The 26622-nt window shown below is 43.0% G+C and overlaps 2 long non-coding RNA genes across 2 annotated transcripts; one reads left to right on the top strand and one right to left on the bottom strand.

The window, feature by feature from the left end:
• The first annotated feature begins 8655 nt into the window (after positions 1-8655).
• On the top strand, positions 8656-14454 carry LOC106990876 (uncharacterized). The gene is made up of 3 exons (XR_001433881.4): positions 8656-8737; positions 10240-10344; positions 13836-14454. It is a non-coding gene; the product is annotated as an uncharacterized LOC106990876 (long non-coding RNA).
• Positions 14455-15555: 1101 nt separating this feature from the next.
• On the bottom strand, positions 15556-19960 carry LOC105602696 (uncharacterized). Its single transcript, XR_001433880.4, has 3 exons — positions 19775-19960; positions 15778-15946; positions 15556-15630 (listed from the first exon to the last, which is right to left on the bottom strand). It is a non-coding gene; the product is annotated as an uncharacterized LOC105602696 (long non-coding RNA).
• Between the last annotated feature and the right edge of the window lie 6662 nt (positions 19961-26622).

The following is a 26622-nucleotide window of genomic DNA, read 5'->3' as shown; positions in this document are numbered from 1 at the left end:
GATGCTCATGACTGTCCTTCAGAAAGGGTAACTCACCCAGGCACACAAGGCCACAAAGAGACAGAGCTGAGGTCCAACTTCTAGTCTGCATCACCTACAACCCAGCAAGTTGATCTTCACTGATAAACTGAATCCTCAATACAAATTTGTACTAAACTATCATGTAAAGACTTTCTCGATTTCTCTATTAAAATGTCATGTGTATATGTATCTCAATCCTTCAAATATACCAGTGGCCCCCAAAGTGGCTTGAACATTGGAATCTGAGAATTTTTTTAAACTCTTAAGGCCTGTGATATACTCCAGAATGAGTTAAATCAGAACTTCTTTGGGGCTAGGATACAGTCCTCAATAGTTTCATAAGCCCCCCAGGAGATCCTATGGAGCAAACAAATTTATGCCACTGCTGTAAGTTAGTATAGCTCAGCCCTGCATTATAATTACTATGATTATAAACTGCAAGCTACTGGAGACCAGAAATCTTATTTTATTCAAATTTGTGTCTTCCACAGCACCAAGATAAAAGTAGTAGCTCAATAAATATTATTAAGTAATTGCATCTGTCCAATTTAGGTTCTATTAATTTAAGCAAACATGGACAAATTAACCAAAGTCCAAATGGCAGGATTGGATATGCCTGATATTTTGAAATGTTTCCTGAAGTGGAAAAGGCCAACGAAATGTGATGGCAAATAGAGGACTCTGATAAGGTATTTAATAATTTTTTTCCAATCACAATAAAAAGTAAAATAAGAATGGCTACTCTGTTTTTAATCTCTGCTTAAAAAAAAAAAAAAATGGGATTCCTTGGTGGCCCAATGCAGAATCTGCCTGCAATGCAGGAGACCTGGGTTCGATCCCTGGGTCAGGAAGATCCTCTGGAGAAGGGAATGGCTACTCACTCTAGTATTCTCACCTGGAGAATTCCATAAACAGAGGAGTTTGGCAGGCTACAGTCCATGAGATCGCAAAGAGACACAGCTGAGTGACTAACACTTTCTTTAAATGTAATGGGTCTGGGCTGCCAAAGAAATTGAGTGGATTAGACCTTAGGAACCAACTGCTGATGATCCCAAAAGGAAAATTCTAGAATGCTGACCAAAGAAGTCCACAGAATCATATTTTCAGGAGAGGTTTAAGAAAGGATGAGACCACATGTCACTTTCAGTTCTTAACTGAATAAAACTTCCACTATGAACTACAAAGAAAATTTTATTTTTTCAAGCTGGCAATGTGGTGAGTTCCTGATTCTTTGGGGTCCAGGCTATAAATTCAGGCTTGCAGATTGTTCAGAAGAAGACAGTTCGAGAAAGCAAAAGGCAGATTGTCCAATCTGGCTGCTCCATGTGCCAGGAGTTATTAATTATGTCTGTTCTAATAAAAAGAGCTGGGAAGCAGCAAACTCAAAACATGCAGGGAAAACAAAACAAAATAAGATGGTGCTTTGCCTTAATGAGAGGAAGTAAGAGGCAGCAGCTAGAGCCCAGGCTCAGCAAACAGGGTACAAATCTTGCCAGCAACAGATTTTAGCTGCAACTGGGCATGATCACCACAGTAGCTACAGAGGCTGTGGAATCCCAAGTGGCTTGCCAACATCTGTCTGGTAACCAAAGAGGCCATCTCATTTTCTGTGCTTTTCTGGAATGGATGAGGGAGGATTCGAGGAGTCATTGAAAGGATCAGACAAGTTAGGATTTACTGTTCTGTGGATCATAAATTATCAGAGTTGGAAGAGACATCTACAGATAAAATAAATAATCCAACCCTACTCATTACTATACATGAAGAAACTGACATTCAGAGAAGTGGAAGGACATAACTCAGGTCACCCAACAATGGATGGCCAGAATTAGACTTTTCTCCAGTCCTCTTCTTGCTGGTTAGTGGTAGGTTCCCTTTCTTCCTCCCTAAGAAACTAGCTTTTCTTAAACTTGTACCAACTCCTTAAATAGCCAGCAGCCTCAATCATGCATCTGCCTCGGTGTGTTAGCTTCCATCCTTGATGTGGCCCTGAATCAGCTCTGTTTGGTTTGTGGGCATCTCCCTCTCTTCCTAGAACTCTTCTCACAGTCAGAAGCTCAGAAATTCAGACTTTGGGATGTCTTTCTAAGAGTTTCAATGCTGCCTTAGAGTTCTCTAAGACCAAAATCTTAGACAGTTGGATTCCTCTCTGATCCACTGGACCCTGAGCATACTGAGGCCAGAAACTAGGACTTATTCATCTTCACATCTTGCTTGTCACTCAGAAGGTGCTCAGTAAATTTTAATTAATTAAAAGTCCCAACACTTGAAGGGACAACTTTACGAACTGGAACTCAGATGAGAGCAAATAGAACTATGAAAATATGAATGGGATAAGGGATAGATTTAAAACAAAATATCCAACTTGAAGAAGAAAATACCACTGGGGAACTAATTTACCATCTTCCAATAGTCAATGGGCTATCTTGGGAAAGATGAGAAATGAGAAGCTATGGAGAATGACTTCAGATTACTAGAAACAGCATTTTTCAGGGACAAGAAGTCAGCGTCCCATCTCTAGTGAGGACTATCTCCTGGCAGAAAATTGAAGGGAAGAGAAAATCAGCAAGGGATGGAGCTTGACCCATGACTTCTAAGTCTAAGGTGCCTTGGCCACCTTGGAATAGGATATTTGGTGGCACTTCGGTTGGAGGAAACCTCGAAGGTAAGGAGTATGTATCTGTAGTGAGCTTAACTGGAGACCATGATAGAAAAAAAATTGAGTTTGAGGTAGGGCAAGCATGCATGGCTCTCCTAAGATCCCTCTTTCTATAGCAATGCTGGTTATTGAATACTTCTACTTGCCAAGCACTGTATTATAACTTTAGTGTGACTGACAATAGTTCCAATACAGCAACAATCAAGCTGTATTGGAAGCCCCATTTCATACAAGTTCAACTTGAAAAAAAATAAAGGAAATTGATTTTTAAAAACATGCTGGCAAGATTTCTGTGAAACTGGCACACTCGTGCATGGAACACAAATTGACTACAAATTGAAACAATCCTTTCGGAGAGCCATTTGGCAATACTTTCCAAGAGCCATAAAACTCATCTAATAATCCCACTCTGAGGGATTTATCCTAAGGAAAATAACTCCCCAAAAGAAAAGAAAAACTGTATGTTCAAAGTCCTTTATAATATAAAAACCTGGAAAGAACCCAAATTCTCCACAGTTTGGGAATGCTTAAATAATTTATGATATATTAACTCTGTGGAAAATTATGTAGCCATTAAAATGATAAATGGGAGGACTTTGTGACAACATGAAAGGCATATAACAAATAACGTTCAAGGCTAAGAGTGGAACGCAAAATTGTACGTGCGCTCTGATTATGACTGTAAAAATACTTATGGCTAGAAATGGAAAGGGACAACAGAGGAATATAAAAGAGGCATTTTGTTTTATGAGATTTTGTATATCATCATTGTTCATATATTCAAAAAAAAAAAAAAAGAATACAGAGAGGAACTCTTGCCCAAGCTAAGGAAACCAGAGAATAATTGCATAAAAGTTAAAAAGCATTACAGTTGCTGGTCTAGCACTCTTGTTTCATAGTTAGAAAAACTGAAATGCTGAAAAAGTAGCTAGTCTGTCCCACAAGTTTAGTGGCTGAGCCTGGTCTAAAACAGAAGCCGGAGGAGAGGATCCCTAGATGGTTACATTCCAGAGACTGGTAAGTCGTGGAAACACGGAGCGAAGAGGGCAAGAGGAAAGGTAGGGCTGCCTGTCATAAAACTTCCCAGATGTGGGCAGTAACATCAGTCAGGTAAGTGCATAACTTCATCCTCTATCTGGTGAATATCACCTAGCATTCACTCAGTAAGTACATAATGAATCTGCAGCGGGAGATCTGTTTTTCTGTCTTTAAAGGCCATCTCCTCTCTGTCCTCATTACCATTTCCTGAGGTCAAGGTCTCATTAATCACTCTGTAAACACTTTGTGGGCACCTGTTATGTCCCAGGTGCTGTGCTAAGCCTGGAGACATAGTGGTGAGACACACGTAGCTCTGGATCTGGCGGTGCTCTTGTTTTAGGATTGGAGACAGACAATTCACATGCAAACAATTAAATAAGATGATTTAATACAGTAGTAAGTACTATTAAAAAAACACACACACACACAAGAATTTGTGATGAAGACAGGTTAGTAGACAGGTATGAAGTTTAGAAGGAGCTTCCAGGGTAGCTCAGCTGGTAAAGAATCCACCTGCAATGCAGGAGACCTCAGTTCAATTCCTGGGTCAGGAAGATCCACTGGTGAAGGGATAGGCTACCCACTCCAGTATTCTTGGGCTTTGCTGGTGGTTCAGAAGGTAAAGAATGTACCTGCAATGTGGGACACCTGGGTTCGATCCCTGGGTTGGGAAGATCCCCAGGAGGAGGACATGGCAACACATTCCAATATTCTTACCTGGAGAATCCCAAAGGAAAGAGGAGCCTAGCAGGCTACAGTCCTCAGGGGTCGCAAAGAGTCAGATACAACTGTGCGACTCAGCACAGCACACAGCACACAGCACACGGCGTATAGAGTACTTCCCTGGTGGCTCAGTGATAAAGAATCTGCCTGTCAATGTAGGAGACACAAGAGATGAGGGTTTGGGCCCTGGGTTGGGAAGATCCTCTGGAGAAGGAAATTTCAACCCACTCCAGCATCCTTGCCTAGGAAATACTATACCATGGACAGAGGAGCCTGGGGGGTTCCAGTCCATGGGGTCACAAAAGAGTTGCATGTGACCGAGACTAACAGCTGCAATGGAGCATAGAGGACTTTAAAGGAGGCGACATGATCTAATGTATATGTTCGAAGTCTCACCATCGGCCTTCATTGTTCTAGGGCCATTACAATTGTTCCCGCAGCAGAAGTCTCTGTCTCTTTTTACTGTGGCCAAAGAAGTCTCGGTAAAATGTCTAAAATCAAGCTCCAGTAGTAGGCACAGCTACTGAGATCTCCACCCGAGGTCCCGCATCAGTTTCTCCACAGGCCAAGCCCATCCCACCCCCCAACCCCAACACAGCTCTTCCAGAGCCCCGAAATGCTCGCTATCCTCCTGGCACACTGCCCACTCCTTTGAGGTGGGCACTGGCACAGACTGCTCTCACCCTGTGATCTCCGTCCTCCCTCCTGCTTTATGGAACTCTTTTCCCTTCCTTGAAGGTTTTGTTTGAATGTCTCTTCTCAAAAGTCTTCTTCCATGCGAAGCCAATTAGTCACTGCCTTCCACGTGCTCATAACACATTTTGTTCACAGTTGTATTTTAACATATCAAATAGGTTTGTAATTATTTGTGTGTGTGCGTGTGTGCGTGTGTGTGTGTGTGTGTGTGTATGTGTGTGTGTGTGTGTATGGCAAGCAGGGGCCATGTCTTAGTTATACTTTTCTATCCAGAACCTAGTAGGGCTGAGTACCTAGTATTAGTGGCTACTTAGCAAATGGGTTTGTAGATAGATTATTGAATGGAAGGGAGGGTAGGTGGATGAAAGGATTACTAAATGGATAAATACAAGCTACCACCCACCTCCCTCATTTTAAAAGCAAGACAATTCTGATCTGGTTTGTCATCTGTGAAATGAAGAATCAGACTGGGCAATTCTAAAGGTTGCATCCACCTCTAATGTTCCAGGTTCTGCGAGTTCATAAATCACGCCTGGTTATTGTCAATGAAATCAGAAAGGCTTCTTGGCTTGACTGCTTGAGAGAACACAAAGGGCTCCCAGGTTCATGATTAAGGGTCATAAAGCCCATGGAGCCCTGCTGCACTGGGACAAATAAAGCCTGGGCATGAGCTGGGTGCCCTCCTGTCCCAGTTGGCAATACTCATCACACCTTGACATACCTGCTGAGGCGAAGAAGCCTCAAGCAGAACAGGTTTCGAGCTGGCTCAGCAATAGCACAGCTAAACATGCCTGTAAATTTCCAGGGCTGAGCAGGGGCCTGGAGAAGTGAGCATGGGCTGCTATGTTACTCAGATCTGGGGGCTATTTTTGCTTACCCCATCATCTGTGGGTGCCATTGTCAGGGCAGACTTGAGTAGATTTAGGTCAGAGATGAGGATAGAAATAATTCCTAACTCAGCTTCTGCAGGAGAAAAGAGTGAGGACACATATTCCCTCCCTGTCAGGCTAGAAGAGAAGGTGACCAGAGATTCAGTTCAAGCCAGAGAGCCTGTTTGGGTAGCAGCCACACGCTTAGGCTTTGGCCAGGATCACTGGAGAAGGCAGGGAGGGATGAAATGGGTCCTGCCTTCAAGAAGTTTATACTTGAGTGAGGGAGACCAGTAGTGTACTTAAGATGAGAGAGGTAAGTTCTTTGGGAAGCAGAGAGAAAAGGAAGTTCGTATGGATGAAGGTTAGAAAAGGAAGGAAGGAATACTTCAAAGGAGAAGATGTAAGCAACAGACAGAAAGGGCATCAGTCAACCACGTCCGTCAGGAAGGGTGCTCAAACAAGGCATGGAGGGGTCGGAGTCAGGGCAGTGGAGGAAGGTGGGCAGTGTGCTTGGCTACAGCAGAGGTGTCCAAGAGAAGGAAGAGGGGGCTTCACTATACTGGAAGAGGTGGGGCAGAGGAGCCAGCCATGTCTTAGACACAAGCATAAACAATATTTACCCAGTGCCAGTTTTTGCCAGGTCCTGTTCCTAGCTTTGTGTCAGTTCCCAAGGTTTAGAAAGCATCCTGGAGGCAGCAGGGACCCGAGAGGATCCTGAGTGGCACAATATGGAGAGCCTTGCTCTCCCCCACACAACCTCTGTAATCCATTCCTGGGAGATTATGTAATCAGTTACTATTTATCATCAACACAACACTTTTACAGGGAATATCAGGATGCACACACACACACAGCTCCGGGAATAAGCCTCCTGGAGCTAAAAAGATGGGATACAGAAGGCCAGATGTCACAAGTACTTTCCTGACCACTGTGACAGCAGGAATTGAGGCTCTCAGACCCTAGGACTGGTCTCCTGCGACATTTCCTCCTTCACTCTGGACGGCAACAGAGATCTCAGCCCTCTGGTCGCTCATGTGCATACAGCCGATTTCCAGGCCCAGGATCAAAGGCAGGAGAGAGCACACAGAGACTGGTAAGAGGAAAAGAGACAAGCCAGTATTTGAAACGGTGGAGAAAACACTTCTAAACCCAAAGAGCAGCTCAGTTTAAAGGGATTGAGTCCTACCTTTCAAAAATGCAATCAACATTAAAATCATTCATTTCCTTCTTCCCTCTTCCTATACAGGGAGGGACTTTACCATAAGTTAAATTTGGAAGTTAAGTGAGAGCAAACTTACTTTTGAAAGCACCCAAGAGGCAGAAATAGGGATGAATCAAGCTGTAAAAGAGGCAATGCAAAGAAAGATGCTAGGAATTTAAGCTCGTCCGGTGGCTTCTAAATAAGGTCACTCTTGCTGATATGGGGGCTTGTATGGTTCTTGGCTATTTTTGAAAAGTTTTCATTTTGACTGGATGCTGGGGACTCCATTGGTCCTTTGCCCTGTGAACTGTCAGAGAGCCACGGCCAGGCTTTTATACAGAGAGGACATTGAGGACCTTCAAACCCTGTTGATAATGGTGGGTGCCCAGATACCCTTCAGAAAGAGACCATTTCTCCTCCATCTCAATTTCCTGCTGGGCAGAAACTCTGCATATTATAGGAGTCAGGCTGATAGGAATAGCCCCAGCTTTAGCCCCAGGATGTGTGGGTTCTACGTCAAGTCTAACCCTCAACAGCCAAAAGACTATGGCAGAGTCATGTTCCCTCTTGGGTCCTCAGTTTTCTTTTATGAGAATCCAGGGAATTAAGAATGTTATATTTGTGGTCCCTGCCAGAAGTAATGAACTATGAATTGAATTTTTTCAGATGCTCAACTGGCCAGTTCAATGAATCAGATTCTCTTTTATCCTGATGTTCACGAGGAAAAAAGAATTGGTAAAACAATAACTTATACCAGTTACTGTGCTGATATGCTTATCATTTCACAGACCAACAAACTGATATTCAGGATGAAATGACTCAACTAAACCACAACAGCAATTCCGATGGCCTGGTGGGGAATTAGGACAGAAGCAGCCCAGATTCTCACACCTTCTGCATTTGCACCCAGAATCTCAGAAAATCAGGCTATGATCTTAATGGTAATAATGAATGATAATATTGAATGCTAATAGATCTTAAACTATCTTATGAATTATCAAAGAAAGCTTAAATCATACCAGTGTATGATTTTAGTGTTTAGCAAAGTGTGTTGCAATTTACTGTTTGGAGACCAAGTATCAGTAAATGATATAGATGGCAACAACATGAACCAGAATTTTCCATTGCCTAGCCACCTTAGGTAAACAGGAATTTACTGTGGCATCAAAACAATGGTGGCCTCTAAGGACTATATTCTGGGAGTCTCAGGCTTGCCAACTGTCCAGCAATGGGTCAGCTGCAGACTCACTGTCCACTCCAGCTGGGCATTACTGGGATTCAATCAGTCTCCACTTCAGAAATCATGGGCGGTGTTTCCATGGAGCTCTGCCAGAAAAGAGGTGATCTAAATCTTGCATGAGAGATGTACATCAATAGGGAGCTTTGCCTAGAACACTGTGACCTAAAAAATCATATTAAGGAACTCAGAATGCAGAGTCAGTTTCAGAGACACCAGGTGACCTTGTGCAAGGCACCTTGTAGATTGCCTCGCTGACTGGACTCCCCTAATGAATGGTGACTGCCTCTGTGAGTACCTGGGTTAGTGGCAAGCCCCTGCCAGGGGCAAACATTCTGATTTTCACTGCCCTATTTTTTAAAGGCAGCCTGCTTCTTCTATTAATCATCTTGCTGTTTGTTTGTTCTGGGAAGGCAAGCACTGATTCACAAAGGGAAATATCTCTTAGTGGTTAGACTGGAACGGTATCTTTGCCGTGTGCTTTTGAAGATCCTGCTCGTTTTATTTTTCAAATCGCTTAAATAAAGATGTAAATGATACATTTCATGTGGAATTTAGGGCCAAGAAGGGTTTGGTCCCCCTTCCCAATCCATACATAACTATTCTTCCTTTACTGGATGAAAAGTACTGTATAATATTGCAAAGTTCCCTCTTTGTCTAAGCTGCTGGGAGGCTCAAAAATCACACTCTATGCTTCAGTAAAGTTATAGTAATTCTGAGTTCTCTTCCTCCTCACTGTCCTCTTCTTTCCTGGCCAGGTCTTAATCTTTTATCTGTTTTCTAATGAGGTTGTTACCTCTATATCATATGAGCTATTTCGGATGTTTTTTTGGAAGTGCCATGTAAATAAATCAATAATGTGAGTTAATATGTCTCATGAGTGCTTTCCAGATGAAGAATTGAGAAGACGAATGGTTGTTCTATGATGAAGTCTAAAAATTTCACTTCTAACACAGATTCATCATTAATGTTTAAAAGCTTATATGTAGTAATAACTATGAACTTTTGCACAGTGTTTACCGTTTATAAGGCAAATGCCTTCACATGTGTGCTATCTTTTTAAATTAGTGTTCTCCCTTTATAGATGAAAAAGTGAGGTTTAGAGAGATTAAGTGGATTGCCAGAAGTCATGGAGTTAGTAAACTCTGATCTTCTGACCCTCAGCCAGGTCTTTTGTTGGTCCCTGTTCCCCAGTATCATCTTGTCTCTCACTAGCTTCTCATTTAAACCAGCATTCTTCACATTATCGTCAAACACATTGTTCAGGTGTTTTTAATGCGTCGATCAGATTGAAATAAAAGGTCCTCTTAGTGGCTATTTCTCTCACTGAGATGGTCTGCAGGCAGTCTGGAAACTGCTGATTTAAGGTCTAAAGTGTTAAGCTTGGAATGACCCTTCTAGAAAATCTGAATTCCCTCCTGGTTGCCTGGGGTTCCATGCTTCAGTTTAACTGATGCATCATGTGCAATCATGTTTGAGGTGTAAAGAAAAAATGGGAAAATGTGATTTTCAACGTGCTTTTCTCTTCCTAGAAGTTATTTGAAATACCTCTGGGGCCCCCCTGTCCCTGAGTGGCCCATAGAGTACCAGATCCACAGTCGGCTGGGGCAGTCATGGAGAATGACTCATTGCTCCCAAGGGCTGCTTGGTATGGAAACATATGATTTCCTTTACACTCATAACCTCACGGTCAAGTTGGTCCACCAAGTGGGTCAGCCAGACAACATGCTTTAATGTCTCCTTAAAAATTAGGTAGTTACTGCTTTTGAATTTTTGTTTCCTCCCACTTCAGGCCACCCACCCACTACCAACTGCAAGTTGAGGAGCTTTGGGAGTAGTTGGTCCAGAAGGGCCACTGCGCCTAGAATCTCCTGGGAGGCCGAGCACCCGAAAAGAGGTGCGTATCCAACGCTTTTCTTTCTGATCTTCTCCAGGCTTGGCTGGACCCAATAGGCCTCAGATCCTGCCCACAGTCTGGGGGCTGGAAAGGCTAATCTCAAAGGATTAGAAATGAGTCAGTTTCCACACTCAGCTTCAGGCGTGTGGCTTCCTGAAGCCCAGACGAGGAAGCTCTGAATTTCAAAGAGCAATTTTTTTTTTTTCTTTGCATACTATATCCGGAACTGAAACCACCAATTCATTTCACTTAAGATCTCACACTATACTCAGATTATCAATAACATTCCAGAGATAAGATACCCAGGCTTCATGAACCGAGTCTTTCTGTCTTTGTCACTCTCTTTTCTCTGGTACTACTGTTGTTGGTCTCTTCCTTTTCTTTTGTTCAGTCCTGACGACACAGAATTTCGAGGCCTTTGTGTCCTTTCACAGGTGTTATGAGGGTCTGTCCCTGCCCATAGCTTTCTGCTTTCCCTTGCAAGTCAGCTTGACTGGGAGTGAGTTAGGGTCCTAGGCTCCGTGTCTCATTCCAGGGGGGCAACTGACTTTGTGACTTTGCTGAGAGCTTCCACACAGAGGTCATCTCACTAACCTGGGAAAGCAGTTAAAAGATGCAGTGTATGGAGAGATATAAGCAAACTTCAAGAAACAGGAAATCGATGGAAGATGTACACAATGGCAATGCCTCCCAATGTCAACTGATACATCAACCTGTTAGGGGGGAAAAAGGATCTCTACCATTTACACAGTACCTTTCAATTTATAAATCACTTTCACATCCTTTTTCTATCTTCATTCTCACCAGAACTTGTGAAATTAGCCAGACAAGCTTTATCTTCCCCAATTTAGACAGGAGAGAGTACCCATTGCTAATAAAAGGGATGGGCCCATGCCACAAGAGTGAAGAAAGCAGATACCTCAGATTAGAAACCAGTTCTATTCACTCCAACTCCTGTATTCTTGGAACTCCCATTTAACCTTTTATATAATATAACATTACATCACAATCCATGACCTAATGTTACACAGTCATTTGCTGACATTTTAGAATTTTAGGTTCTTATAGGTCAGGATTACTGGCTGTTGTTCATTACTTTGGTACAAACTTCTAAGCCTCTGCTTTCTTTATTTAAAAAGTAGAAGAAGGCATTTATTGAATCCTGTGTTGTTTTCAATGCTAACATTCTGTGGGTCCTTGTGTCAGTGATTACTGAATCCATGGAATTAACCAAAAATGTTACCCAAAGGATTTTCTATGGAGCGTAAGCACCCAGGATGACTGTGGTGTTAAGTAAAAATGGTTACCATGGTCAAATAAGTTAGAGAAAAAAAAAGAAGGATTATTCAAAATGAAACAGGTTGCTTTGCTCTGGCCCTTCTCAGAGTCTTTACATGCAAATCTACATGGGGAGGGGGGCTATGGAATGTGCAACATTCCTCTAAATTGGCCCTAAAACACTGATCTCATAGAATCAGTGTTCTGTGGATCCCATTGTGATAAACAGCAGGACATTCTCTGAAGATCCCATTGGTCTTTTACAGCAGCATCACAGATTCCAAGAAAAATCTTACAACACCCCAGTACCACTACCACCTCCTGCTGCACCTGACCTCGGTACTGTATTTGCTAGGCCATGGAAGGCAACCCTCTAAGCCAGGTACCACCTAGCATAGAGCAACTCCACTTTACAATCTGGATCACATCATTTCAGCTACAGAAAACTTTGAGCTGGAAAAAAACAACAACAACCCACAGTCCATCTGAAAGCAAGCACTTCCACATGTGGCCTGAATATAGGACTAGAGGCAGCATCTTTGATTGCTTTGGAAAGTTACTGCCCTTTCATTTCCCTGAGAGCAGGATCTCATCACTCGCTTTTCATGGGAGAAAAAAGGTGAGGCCGCTTAAAGATTTTCCATCCTGTCGATTGCCATTCTAACTCCCGTGGCTGTTTCAGCATCCCCCCTCTATGGAAAAAAAGGAATTCTAGACTTTCAGAGAGACTCGTAGAGGGTGGCATAGTACAGGGGGCTTTGTCTGGTCTACAGCCTCTTTTCAGCATCCCTTCCGCAGCCCCCGTAGAACGGCTTCTAGGATCATGTGCTCTCTTCTCAGAGGCAGTCTGGCTCTATGTTAACAGTTTTTAGATTGTCCGAAAGTTCTAAACCACACTCTGTCTCACGGGAACTCCCTCTTGTGGCTGGCGCCAAACGATTCCGATCGTGCTTCCGCAAGCATCCACTGTGTTGCTGCCAGTCTCGCAGGCGACTCAAGTTGTCTTAGATCCCTATTAGAAAAGTCCCGTGAACAGCATGTACTTCTATTCTCGAGCCCAGCTTCTTGTGAAGTAGCCTTCTGCCGTCTCTTCCCATCTTCCTCGCTCTAGAGGAAGTCTTTGTGGTGCCAAAGGTACTATTTACTTGTTTGACTGAGGAGCCTCCACTTTGAGTGAAGAATTCCTGCTCTGGGCTTAAGTCTGCAAATGCCATTTTCAAGTTTAGGGTAGTGTTTCTGCTTTTGACCTCAGCCACATTTGTGCTTGGTTAGAGATTGCTAGTTATATGAGAGACAGACAAATTATCTTTCGTCTAGAACGACATGAAACTCCCTCATGCTGAACTATGCGAAGGAAACTTCAGGCTAAAAGAAGGCATCAGGCAAACACATTTAAAATGACCCTGGGACTACTTCTGTTTTATTTGCAGGAAGAAAATAATCCTCATTTCTCCCTTGACTTGTATAGATGTTCTGCACTCTTTATCAACCACCTAGGTAGCACTCTAAGATTTTACATGAAGATTTCACATTCGTTATCTCATTTACCCCCATAACAACCATTCAAGTCAGATATTATTGTATCATGTCATTACACTTTATGAGAGCACTGTGGTTGTGGGCTAGTGTTAATCTTTTGTTCTATTGTTAGAATCCTGGACTGCAATTCAAAAACTGCAATTCAAAAGTTCTGGGTTCTAACCCCTCTGCGACCTTCTTCAAGTCGCTTTCTCTTTTTGGCCCTCGATCTCTCCATCTGCAAAATAGAAGAGATGCGGGGTAAACTAGACGAACTTCAATACCCCCCGTCCTGGTCAGCCTCTTGCAACTGCTTGTCTCTGTTCGCAGTGTGACCAGAGAGACAAAAAACACCGCTGAGTATCCAGGACAGCAGTACCTCTGCCCAGAATTTGCCACACTGATGGTAAATGAGAAATATTTTCTCATTAGCTTTACATCTAAAAGAACAACATGCCCATAGTCATTCATTACACACGGCACTGTGACAATAATTTTTTTAATGTAGAAATCCTGATTGGTTCAAGTAAAGAAATGCTTGAGAGAAAGTTCAAGTTTTGAAACTGCTAATACCTTCCTGCGATGGTGTGTGGGACGCGGTGGGGGTAGGGAAGAGTAAGCCAGACAGTTCGCCTTAGGGGTAACCTCTTTGGTTTATGTAAAATATATGACTCAAAGCAAATTCATTCTTGTAGGCTGCCATGCCTGAAGGAGGACGAAGCTGCACTCAAAAGAGATTGAGATGTTCATACAATTAATCAGCTACATCTTTATGTTGTGTATCATGATGTCTAATTTCCAGAGGAAAGATCACTTTCAAACCACATAAATAATGATGCTTTTGGGAAAAAAGACAGCAAAAAGGAAAACCCATCTCTCTTCAATGTAAAGATTTCACTATGAACTCACGTATTGTTTTTATTTTACACCCACAGTCTTGATGCTTATTATCTCTGAAATCATTTCTGTTTCCAAAAATTATTTGAAACACTCCTACATCTGGGGCTTTTGATAAACAGTCCAACCTCTACAGACAGAAACAGTTGTACATTTGTGTGTGTGTGTGTGTGCAAACGTGCGACATGTTTGAGAGACAGAAGGATGAGTTTAGGGGAGAGGGAGAAAGTGATGGCACCCTTCTGAGCTACACAGCCTGGACACCTGTGAAGACCTGAGTAGGTTTCACTGTAACACACAACGAAGTCTATGAGCATGAGTCTTCCCTCCATGGATCTCTCTTTTGAGACTGCAAGAAACTTTGGGGTAATTTTACTCTGATGCTAAGAATAAAAATCATGATGAATGTTTTGAGCACTTACAATGTTCCAGGAAATTTTCTAAGAGCTTTAATACACGTGAAATCACATATTACTCACAAGTCAATGAGGTTGATACTATTCTTATCACATTCTACAGAAGAAAAAAAAAAAGAATCACAGAGAAGTAGGCTCCCAATCACTGGCTTATTAACAATGAATTAAAATCTTGCCTGACAACCATCAAGACTGGAGGGGCCACTTCCTACGGGAGGAGCTTTCAGTGAGATGGAATCTCTCTCCTCTCAACTGCCTCCAGCTTTCTCATGGCATTGAAGCCACTGCCTTAAGCTACAGTAATCTGTGTGCCTGTTAAATCTTCTCTGGGAAGACTCTAGGGTCCTTATGATCAGGGTAGTATAAAAATAATCCTTGTTTTCCCACAGCCATGGCAAAAGTGCCTGGCACTGCATAGGCACTTTAGGAGATACTAGCTGAAAAAGTGAATGAAGAAACCCAAGTTTCAGACCTGAGTTTGCACAATCATGTTAGAAAAATTGATACAGACAGCTCTCCAGGACCAAAGCTGGCTAAATCTTGAGACAGCTAACTGTGACTATTAAAATAAAACATGTTATTTGTTCTTAATCCCTGTAGAGGTTTCCTCTGAATTCATCTTCACCGCTTGAATGGTTATGGTGGGTGCCCTGTCCATCTGGCCTGAAAAGTAGGTTTTAAAAGAAATACTGTAATGAGAGCAAGAAAGCTTAAGTCATGTCAAGTTCTGCAGTTTGTTGTATACACCTCCATTGCTCATCCTGAAGTTAACTTTTTACAGGTTAAATTGATACCATTCTTATTAGGTTTCCTTATCCTTCTAGAAATAGAGCAGAATCCCATCTAGAACACAGGTTAAACCTCACCTTCAAAGCATCTCAAGACCATATAGGAAAACTGAGATGTAACGAGATGCCTCTGATAAATGTGTGATCTTATAAGGAAGGAGCTCCTTAAAATAGGTAATCCCCCAAAGTCACCCACTTTAACCCTCTCATTTAGCAGATAGGGATAATGTGGCTCAGAGAGAGGAAACGAGCTGCCAAAGGTACCAAATCAATTTAATAATAATAAAAAAGAGAATACACTCAAGACAGGGAACTCTTAGACGAGACTCTTCCCTTTTATTGATACAGTTTGCTATCCTTCATGACTGGGTTACAAGTTTCAGTGATTCCTAGAATAAAACAGATTACATTTAAGGTAAAAGTTTGTTTGGAGTTCAAGGTCATCCTCAGGCTTGGGCAAGACCAATCTTAAGGGCCTGCGTGGTGGGAGAGGGTGGGTCTCTATTTTTGATCACACACTAAATATTTGTACCTACCAAACCACAGCAGGATAAATTAGTTGGTTGGCGTCAAAAGAGCATGAGTCACCATTCTCACCAGCAATAAATCCAATTTCTGGCACAGAGGAGATCAAATTCGAAATGACAGCTGAGATCGGAGTATGTTGGCCTCCCTCCATCCACAGTTCTTCTGCCCATGTCCCTGCTGGAAGAAAATGTTACTTTACCTCACAGTGATGGTGGAGGCTTTTAGAGTAGCCATGATCTTGTAATGTTGCTGGTAGCTAAAAAGCCATCAAAAGAGAGCAGCACTTGAGCAGATGGCAACGACCAGCAGGTGAAATCCTAGCCTTGTCCATCGCTCTTTACCTGACTTTGAACATGCACATGTCTCTGAGGGCTGCGCTTCCCCCACGTGAAGTTTGGAGAGTCTGGGCAGGGGATGTGCAGAGTGCCCTCCACTTCAAGGATTCACTGAGTTCATGAATGCATCAACCCCTCCTTTCCTGAGTGTGGTTCTGGGAGTCTTCAGGAAAGCAGCCACTCGGAGACATGTGATTTCAACTAACAGTCTTGACTACAAGGATTGCGTTTACTCCAACCCTTGCAGCCATTTGGGTGCTGGAAACATATGGACTTGAAGTTCAAAGAATGGACTCTGTTCCAGTCTCAGCCCTACAACCTAGGTGATCTTAAACAACTTCAGTTCCCTTTCTGAACCTCCGACTCTTCCTCTGAAGAGTCCAGGCAATGATGCCTATTTCGTTGAGTAGTCTTGTGGGTCAGAAGAGATCTTACATGTCAAAGTGCTTATAACCTGAAAAGCATATGGGTTTTGTGGGGGAGGATGAGGATGGAGATGTAGATGAGGGGTTACGAACAGTTTTTGATTTTCCATAGAGATACAAATGAACTGTAGGTTCAGGGTCAGCAAGTAAGGGCAGAGACTGAGACACGCTGGCTGAGTGCTCTGCTCACCCTGAGCATCACCCCAGTAGTTCCAGCATAACCCTCTCCCTTCCTTTCCACCGTCACCCCCGTCTCCCCAGTACAGCAGAAAGTGTCACCCGTCTTACGTCTTGCGCCTCCCTCACCCCCACCCTCCTCACTGCAGACCCAGCTGGAGTGTCAAATCAAAACCCTTGTACAGATATTTCACCCTCACTTCTAGACCGTCTAAAAGAAAACAACAGAGGCGCTCCCTCCGCCTACACATTTCCCTTTGTTTTGAGGGCTATGGCAGCCTGGTCCTGTGGCAGTTAGAGCTCCCAGCGAGAAATGCAGCTCCATCTCCGAGTCCTCTCTTGGCACTCTCGAGTTCTGGGTGTTCAGCAGGTGACCTGGCATTTTCCTAGGGCTAAGTAAGGCATGATGGTATCCAGTAGGCATGACACATGAGGTGGAAGACAGGGCTTTTCACGTGGATCCACAAGCTGATGGAGCTGCAAAGGGCCTTAGGAACTACCCATTTCAACCCCCTGTTGGTTACAGATGCACAAACTAAGCCCTAGAGAAGAGAAGCAATGTGTAGTGTCGTTTAGAAATTTAGAACCAGAAGGATCTGTAAGGACATCTAAATCAAATTCCTTGTTGTACGGATGAGGAAACTGAGTTTCAGCAATGCTAACACACATGCTCTAGAGTTAAGGAATTAGTACCCATCCCATAACCTGTGGCTCAAAGGTCAGATCTCATTTCATGGGAACCACACACAAAACATATAGTGTGGAAACTGTACATGAAATCTAGCTTCTAAGAATATGTAGATCAAACAATAGGTTATTATATTCATGTAAATTTGGGGAAATAAATTTATGTCCATATTTTAGAATTCCCACTTTAGTTTATGAGATTCATCATGTGTTCCTGGGTAGAGGATATGATGAAGGGCATAATTAAATTTGTGTTAGTGGTTTAGGATATAGAGATATAGGCAAAAAAATAACTGCTAAGAGTTACTTTTATTCCAATTCTGAGGCCCAAAGGAGCCATGTAAGTGTCAATTTTCTAACACCAGAAAGCAGTTTATCTGTGATGGTTCAAAGTTAGGCCCTACTGAGTGAAAGTTAAGTGTAGAAACAGAAGAATCTGTATGAGTATTGGATCTAAAGCATATTACTTACTGAAGCATTTGTCTCACTTTGGGGCCAGACCAGTGTTGTGTTTGTAAATGTGTAACAACTGGCTTTAAGTGGGATGGGGGTGTAAGGGGCAAGTCCCATTTGTTGTGTCTTCCAATATCCTTGGTAGAGATGTTCCCACCTAGACCACTCTCAAGCTACCAGTGCAACATTGTTGAATGTGTCATATGGAAGAGATGCACAGCAGTAGGTAATGATTCTAACATATGCATAAAAGCAATATTAACAACCTCAAGAATATATATGATAATAACATTTCATAAAGTAAATAGGAAGTGATGCGTTTTGAGTATTTTCTACCATTATTTTTAATGTTATTTATTTATATGTTTATGTGATTTAATTTTTAATCAGAACTGTGCTTTCAACCACTTTGCCAAATTCCTGATAATTTAATAATCAACTCTTGTAAACCTAGAACAAGTTAGCAAACCTCTGGGCCAAAAAGATCTGAGTTTGAATCCTGGTCTACCATTCTGCCAGCTATGTGATGTTGGGTGAGGTTTAAAACTCCTTTGAGCTTTAGTTTTTTCAGCTGTGAATGGTGACACACTAACAATAGCTTCGTGGGTTTATACGTGATGCCCAAATGAGATAATGCTTAGCACAGTAGCTCTACATAAACAGCCCACAAATCACCATCAGCACACCATGCCAAATTCATGTACTCAATAAACATTTTGCAGGAGTGTGTTTTATGAGTACTGTCTATGGTACATGTATTTCAGAGTTACATGCTAAGGGGGTTCAGAATACCTCAAACATGACTCTTACCCTGCTCTCAAAGAATTTATAGCCCACAAGAATGGGATATACTGGAAGCATAATCCACAGCAAGTACTGATCAGATCATAAAAGAACAAAGAGCTTGGGAAGGGAGAGAAGGAAGAATTCTTGGAGGCAACTGCAGTTGAGCCATAGCTGTCAGAACAGACCTGTACACACAGAGGTGTCCAGAAAGGAAGGTGCTAAGAAAGGAGAAGAAAGGGGACAAAGGCAAGGATGAAGGAACATAAAGATGGAGGAATAGGAAATTTGGTGGAACAAGGTGTATAAAAAGGGGTGCTGGAGAGATTGTTGGAAAGGCAAACAACCTCTCAATCACGTTAGTCTTGAATGCTGAGGAATCTGGTTTCTGCTCACTTAGCTAATCATGAGCCTGGGGAAATGTCTTCCTCTGACGCAAATCAGGTATTTGGATTACCAATCATATTATGTGAAATATTTGTTCACTAGATACATTTTTATGGTCACTGTTCTTTCCTTGAACAAGAATTGTGAAGGGTTAACCAGACAGTGAAAGGCATTTTTAAATAAAGTTCCTCTGTGGAGAAAAAAAGTCTTGTATTCAGGGATAGAAGGTGGCATTACAGCTCCCAGTTGAAAACAAAGTCATTATTGAAAGCCTTTGATAAATATTAGGAGGGCTTAAGCCAGTGGCAGTATTTCATGAGTTTTGAATTGTCTGCTGGGTCCTTCTTGCATTATGCTTCACACACACAAAAAGTCATATGACCTACATCTTTATCTGCTCCCGTCTTCAGCTTCTATATATAGGCTTCGGTTATGAATGTTTTTTCCTATGAAAAGGTCAGACCTTGCACATGTACCATCAATGCAAAGACCTGCTTATTAAAAAGCAGGCGGGCGAGTTTGTAAAAGTCATTGAAATAATACTGATGTGGGGAAAAGCTTGGCAGCTTGCTGAAAAAGAAATAGCCTCCAAACTTTCTCAAAGGGAAGGTGGGGGAAACCTTTAGCTCGTGATTACAGAAGCGTTTTTTCCTTCTGGCTACAGCACCCTGTGGCTGTCAGTGGCGCCCATTTACAGAAGCAGGCTGGGACACCCCCACCCCCAGCTTTCTCTTGTGCATGCGGGTGCACAGACTCACCTCAATAAGAGAGACACCAAGCTCCGTTAACTCCTCCTCCACACCTCAAACCCCCATGGAACATCTGGAGGTGAGGCTGGGGAAGGCACCTTGCTCGGCCAGAGAGATGCAAACCCAATTTGGGGTTTCCGGTTGTACGCACAGTACAGCAGCCACCTTTGGCCAACATTGCAACACCAGAGAGAATCAGAGGAGAGTTGAACTCTTACTTTTAAGCCAAAAGTTCACAGATTCAAATACCCTTCTAATGTCAGCAGCTCCCGGAGGCTAACCTTTGTGTCTGAATGCTCTGATAAGATCGAGTTGCTTTAGGAAAAAAGCCTGCCTTCCATTTGGCTCCTTTCTCAACAAGGTCAAGCTCTTTCTTGGAATGAAATTATTTACTAACTAATGTGAACCAGAATGGGGTGCTCTCTTTCTTTCACAGAAAAGAAACGGAAGTTTAAGAGGTTAAGTGACTTGCCCAAGTTCACTCAACAAGTCAGACTCGTGTTGATTTGACATGTGGACAAGGAACCAGCCACATGGGATGGACAGCATTGTCATAGAAAGTGGTAGATACCATTAGCCTGTCTTCGATTGGTTAATATCCATCTGCCAAGACAAACTTCCCAGGGAACCTTATAGACCTAAAGATCACCAGATTACAGTGAATAAAGTATTAAATTGAAGCTCAGAAGAACCTTATTATGGTTTTAGATCAGAAGCTATCAAACACTTATTTATTCACTCACTCATTTATTCATTTGATCGATATTTATTGAGAACATGCCAGGCCTAATTCTAGGCACTGAGAATCCAGTGTTACAAACCAAAACATAGTTCTGACTCATGGAACTTGGGCTGATGACCACTTTTGAATACATTGCAGATTCTTTATATAATTTTTATTTGCTCACTTCTTCATCCCCTTCATCTGCTCTTTAGAGTGTAAGCCTCTCAGAAGAGTAGGCAGGCCTAGCCCACTTGTAAATCTCACTGCCTGGCACCCAGTAGGTACTGGTTGCAGGAATGGTCTGGGAGGTCTCTCCAGTAATTCATTGAAAAGAGACAGAGGCTTCTTTAGAGGAATTAGAGTTGAGATTCATTTGGGACACTTCACCTATTTCCTGACTAGCAAAGTGATTCCAGAAGCCCAGCACTTGGCCTTCAGCTGCAGAGTCCCATAAACAGTAGCTCCTTCTTTCCTTCCAGCTCTAAGCTCTGTGTCTCCCCCACTTGGCTGGACTTCCTCCCCCAAAATGCTAAGTTTGTCTGTCTCTCTAGATAGTCCTGAGCTTCCCAGATCCAGCCCCTTCGAACCCCCATAAACTTCCCTTACTGTCACCTAATGCAGGTTTTAGGCCCAAGGAGGATGAACAACACGGTGATACTGAGATAAAGATATTCTTGCTTGCATGCAAGCTAAGTAGCTTCCAGTTGTGTCCAACTCTGTGCAACCCTATGGACCATAGCCTGCTAGGCTCCTCTGTTCACAGGATTCTCCAGGCAAAGACATTCCTAGGTTTGAACAAAACAAAGCCGACTCATTCTAGCAGGAGGAGCTGTCCAAGGATAGAGCAGGCTACTTTCTGGGGTGAGAATTCCCCATCACCTGAGGGGTCTACCAGAGGCAGGATCACCTCCTCAACAATGAAGTGGGAGAGTCAAGCATGGGATGGAGACATGTCACTTCTCACATCCTTTCTACCCAGTCTTCTGGGAACACCTCTCCATTCTTCACCATTTTGAGTATCAATGATGTACTAAATACCTGAAATTTCAACCCACTTTTTCCCTGAGGAGGGGTCCAACTTGAAAGATTAACTTTCATCTAACTTCATCTTTACCAGGACACAGACTATGGTAATAGTGGTGGTCAAAGATGAATAGGTTTCTTCCCTTTTGTTAGTTTAACTCTCTTAAAATTCCACTTTTGATGCATTGCTCACTTCCTCTGAAACCTTCATCATTCTCTATCAGTTCCAGGCTAAACTCTGATCACTGTAGCCTGGCCTCCTAGATCTTTCACCATCAGGCTCCAACACCTCGCCCTTTCAGCCTCACCTTGAACTACTGTTTATCCACTACCTTGTTCCTAGGGTGATAAATGCAAAGCCTCTTCATCTTTTCCATCTCCACATTTTTCTTTACATTATCTCAATACCAATCATATTTGTAGTGTCTATGTCCTTATTCCTCAGAGCATTTCCTTATTTGCTATGCTCCTGTGTCCTCATCGTCATATGCCCAGTGTTCAGTCTAGCTCTCAGGCCAGGTTTGTCGGCTAGAATTAACTTGAATTAGAAAACATTTTTCCGTGCAGGAAGGCAGAAAGTCACATTGGTGACTCCCTTGCTGTGAGTCCTTGCTTTGTCACTTCCTGGTGGGGTGATTCTGACCTAGTTATTTAAACTCCCAGGGACTCCATTTCCTCATCTGTAGAATGGGAACATTAACCCCCACCTCATGTCATGGGGTTTAAATGAGTTGGCTTTAATGAAGTGCTTACTTCAGTGCCTGGCAAACACTTAGGGGATATCAGTTCATTGTTTAAGGTACCCTTTTATTTCTCCCTCTTTCATGAATATTAACTTATTTTCCATGTATAAAGCACTTCAGAATTTACGAAGACCTTTCATATGTGTTTTCACATTTAATCATCACAGTAATATGGGAGGTAGGTGTCACCATCCCCGGAGAGTTTTGGTGACACAGGTAAAAGCAGGGGTAGGGAGACTGTGACAGGAATTCAGAGATCCTGGTTCTCTGTCCTGAATGTATTCCACTTCAATATCCGCCTCTCAGTCTTGCGCAGAGTGCTGGCTATGACGGGCTATAGCCAGATAAACCTCACCCCTGCCCTGAGGGTAGGGTCCATGGAGACCCAGAGTGGTGTCCTGCAGAGCCTCAGTACTCTGACTGAATGCCTGGATCAGGCTGCGTCTTGTCTCAGTGGTGAAGGGGGTTTACTAGCTCCACGCACTCCCTGGAGACTCTGCGGTTTCATTTCATCTCGGCTGCAGATTGTTCTGTGACCTTTGCTCCGTCTCTGTATGCAAACCTTTCTCACTGCAGGCCACCAGGTAATGCAACCACAGAACAGAACACCCAGGTTAGACGGGATCGTGGAGATCATAAAGTCCACTTCCCCCAAACTGTTTTACAAGTGAGAACATGAAGCTGCAAGGAAGGAAATTGCTTGTCCAAAGATCCCTCTAGTTTAGGTGGTCCTTAAGGCAGGGTCATATTTAGGCCCAGGAGAAATAAGGACTTCCAGATGTTCAAGCTGATTTTAGAAAAGGAAGAGGAACCAGAGATCAAATTGCCAACATCCACTGGATCATTGAAAAATCAAGAGAGTTCCAGAAAAACATCTATTTCTGCATTGTTGACTATGCCAAAGCCTTTGACTGTATGGATCACAATAAACTGTGGGAAATTCTGAAAGAGAAGGGAATACCAGACCACCTGACCTGCCCCTTAAGAAATCTGCATGCAGGTCAGGAAGCAACAGTTAGAACTGGACGTGGAACAACAGATAGGTTCCAAATAGGAAAAGGAGTACGTCAAGGCTGTATATTGTCACCCTGCTTATTTAACTTATATGCAGAGTACATCATGAGAAACGCTGGGCTGGAAGAAGCACAAGCTGGAGTCAAGAGGACACCACCCTTATGGCAGAAAGTGAAGAAGAACTAAAGAGCCTCTTGAAAGTGAAAGAGGAGAGTGCAAAATTTGGCTTAAAGCTCAACATTCAGAAACTAATATCATGGCATAAGGTCCCATCACTTCATGGCAAATAGATGGGGAAACAGTGGAAACAGTGGCTGACTTTATTTTTTAGGGCTCCAAAATCACTGAGGATGGTAAGTGCAGCCATGAGGTTAAAAGATGCTTACTCCTTGGAGGGAAAGTTATGACCAACCTAGGCAGCATATTAAAAAGCAGAGACATTACTTTGCCAACAAAGGTCTGTCTAGTTAAGGCTATGGTTTCTCCAGTACTCATGTATGGATGTGAGAGTTGGACTATAAAGAAAGCTGAGCGCCAAAGAATTGATGCTTTTGAACTGTGGTGTTGGAGAAGACTCTTGAGAGTCCCTTGGACTGCAAGGGGATCGAACCAGTCCATCCTAAAGGAGATCAGTCCTGGGTGTTCATTGGAAGGACTGATGCTGAAGCTGAAACTCCAATACTTTGGCCACCTGATGTGAAGAACTGACTCATTGGAAAAGACCCTGATGCTGGGAATGATTGAAAGCGGGAGAAGGGAATGACAGAGGATGAGATGATTGGATGGCATCACCAACTCAATGGACATGGGTTTGGGTGGATTCCAGGAGTTGGTGATGGACGGGGAAGCCTGGCGTGCTGCAGTTCATGGGGTTACAAAGAGTCCGACACGACTGAGCGACTGAACTGAACTGAACTGAACTGGCCTGAACTGAACTGAACTAAGGACAGGACCTTTGCTTTCAGGAAGCACAAAGTCTAGTAAACTCTGTTCTACTCATTGTCCCCAGTGTCTAATCCAGAACCTAACACACATAGTAGGTGCTCCATAAATGCTTCCTGAGGAAATGAGTGGTGAATAAATGAATGTCGCTGATCAGTCACTGGATAACCTCGCCCTAGACACACAGGGCTCCAAATTTCCAAGCTGGGGCTCCCCTCTGCTCATGCTTTCCACCTCCCCCATTCAGACTCAAGTCATACGTTTGAGAAACAGCTTGGAAACATGGCTAACATTGTTGCAAATAGTCCTGCCCATTATGTTTATTCAGGAGTCACAGGTGGCCCCCCAGTCATCTTGGAAAAGAGTTTGAGCTCCCTCTTTCTCCCGAAGAGATGGAAGCTAAGCAAAGAGGCAGAGATGCCATGGAAAATCAACATCCACAGACTCAAGACTTGCCCTGTGGGAGACCATCACTGCCTACAATGTTCCCATGCCTTTGTTGCCCAAACAGAAACTAGTATATGGTACATATTGGTTCATGATGGGTATTTTAACATGTTTCCTATTTTTCCTTGATTTCACTCATTTCATAGAGTGTCCAAGCTGCAAGGTGCCTTAGAGATACCTGAGCTTAACAATCCCTTTATAGGACAGGGGGAAAATCAGGAGTCTAGAGGGGGAAATTGAGTGGCTCATAATCATACAGCACGTCAGCAGCTTAGACTGACCTGGAAGCCAGGCTTCCTGGATTCCAGTTCAGAGAGTCTTTCCAGGCCCCATCCTGCTAGACTCGGCATTAAGCCAGGAGACTATCTAGTGTCAGTTCTCAAAGTGCAGGTTCCATATGACTTACCCATCTCTCCTGTGCTGCTGGCATGGTGTTTTGATTTCACAGAAACTCTTCTTTGCTCAGCACTGTGAAGTTCTCAAAGGGTTTTCTTGTTCATTATGAGTCCCATTTTACAGACTGGGGAGGCTCAGGTGATCCAAAGGGCCAAGGGCTCATGGCCTTAGAAGAATGGTAGCAGCACTTAAACCTCAGTGTTCTGACAACAGTCCGTGCCTTTCCTCTACAAGCATAAGCAATGAAGTCACTCCTGGATGAGCAAGTGAATGAACGATGATAGGATGGATGAATGAATTAATGAATGGCAAACATAGGAATCAACCAATCACTCTTAAGAAACAAATTTAAAGGAAAAACCTCCAGACCCTCACCCTGCTTGGATCCATGGTAACTTGCTGCAGCTCCCTCACCTTTCATTTCTCTCCACTCAACACCTCACATGTGTGCTTAAGGGAAGAAGAAAAGCCAACAGCACTAAACCTCCATCCTTTAAGGGGCCGATCATTCCACAAAAGCATGGAGAAAGAAATTTTAACCTCTCCAAATATCACCATCCGGAGATTACCAGTAGTTAATATTTTGGTGAGCATCAACTTTTCAGTTTTTTTTTTTTTTTCCAAAGCATATATATAATTTGTTTAATGGATTCATATTGGATCAATTGCCTAGTAATCTGTTTTTGTCACTTAATAAATAAACCACAAATATCCAGTCAGGTCATAAAGGGGTCAAGGGGGAGAAGGAGCATGATACTCTGATCCCATTTGATCTGCTGAGTAACATGTAAGTGGTGAGATTCCCAAACACTGCTTTCCATCAGTCATTTTGAGAGCCCAGTGAAGCCCTATTGCTGGGCTCTGCCTAGGCCTTCCTGCCTCTAAGAGGGCCATGGCTCTGACATTGTGAGTTCAGTCACTCAGTCCTGTCTAACTCTTTCCAGCCCGATGGACTGTAGCATGCCATTAAGACATGAGTAACTAAACCAAAGGTCTGTCTAGTCAAAGGTATGGTTTTTCCAGTAGTCATGTATGGATGACTTTGCCAACAAAGGTCAATCTAGTTAAAGCTATGGTTTTTCCAGTAGTCATGTATGGATGTGAGAGCTGGACTATGAAGAAAGTCGAGCACTGAAGAATTGATGTTTTTGAACTGTGGTGTTGGAGAAGACTCTTGAGAGTCCCTTGGACTGCAAGGAGATCAAACCAGTCAATCCTAAAGGAAGTCAGTCCTGAATATTCGTTGGAAGGACTGATGCTGAAGCTGAAACTCCAATACTTTGGCCACCAGATGCAAAAAACTGACTCATTGGAAAAGACCCTGATGCTGGGAAAGATTGAAGGCGAGAGGAGAAGGGGACAAAAGAAGATGAGATGGTTGGATGGCATCATCGACTCTATGGACATGAGTTTGGGTAAACTCCGGGAGTTGCTGATGAATACAGAAGACTGGCTTGCTCCAGTCCATGGGGTCACAAAGAGTTGGACATGACTGAGAGACTGAATTGAGTTAAAACAGCTTGGAATACCATCCTTCAATTCGCTAACCTCTTTTATACACACACACG

This window comes from Ovis aries, chromosome 1 (assembly GCF_016772045.2).
Source record: "Ovis aries strain OAR_USU_Benz2616 breed Rambouillet chromosome 1, ARS-UI_Ramb_v3.0, whole genome shotgun sequence".
In the NCBI taxonomy this organism is placed as follows: Eukaryota; Metazoa; Chordata; class Mammalia; order Artiodactyla; family Bovidae; genus Ovis; species Ovis aries.
This window is presented reverse-complemented; position numbering and strand designations above follow the sequence as displayed.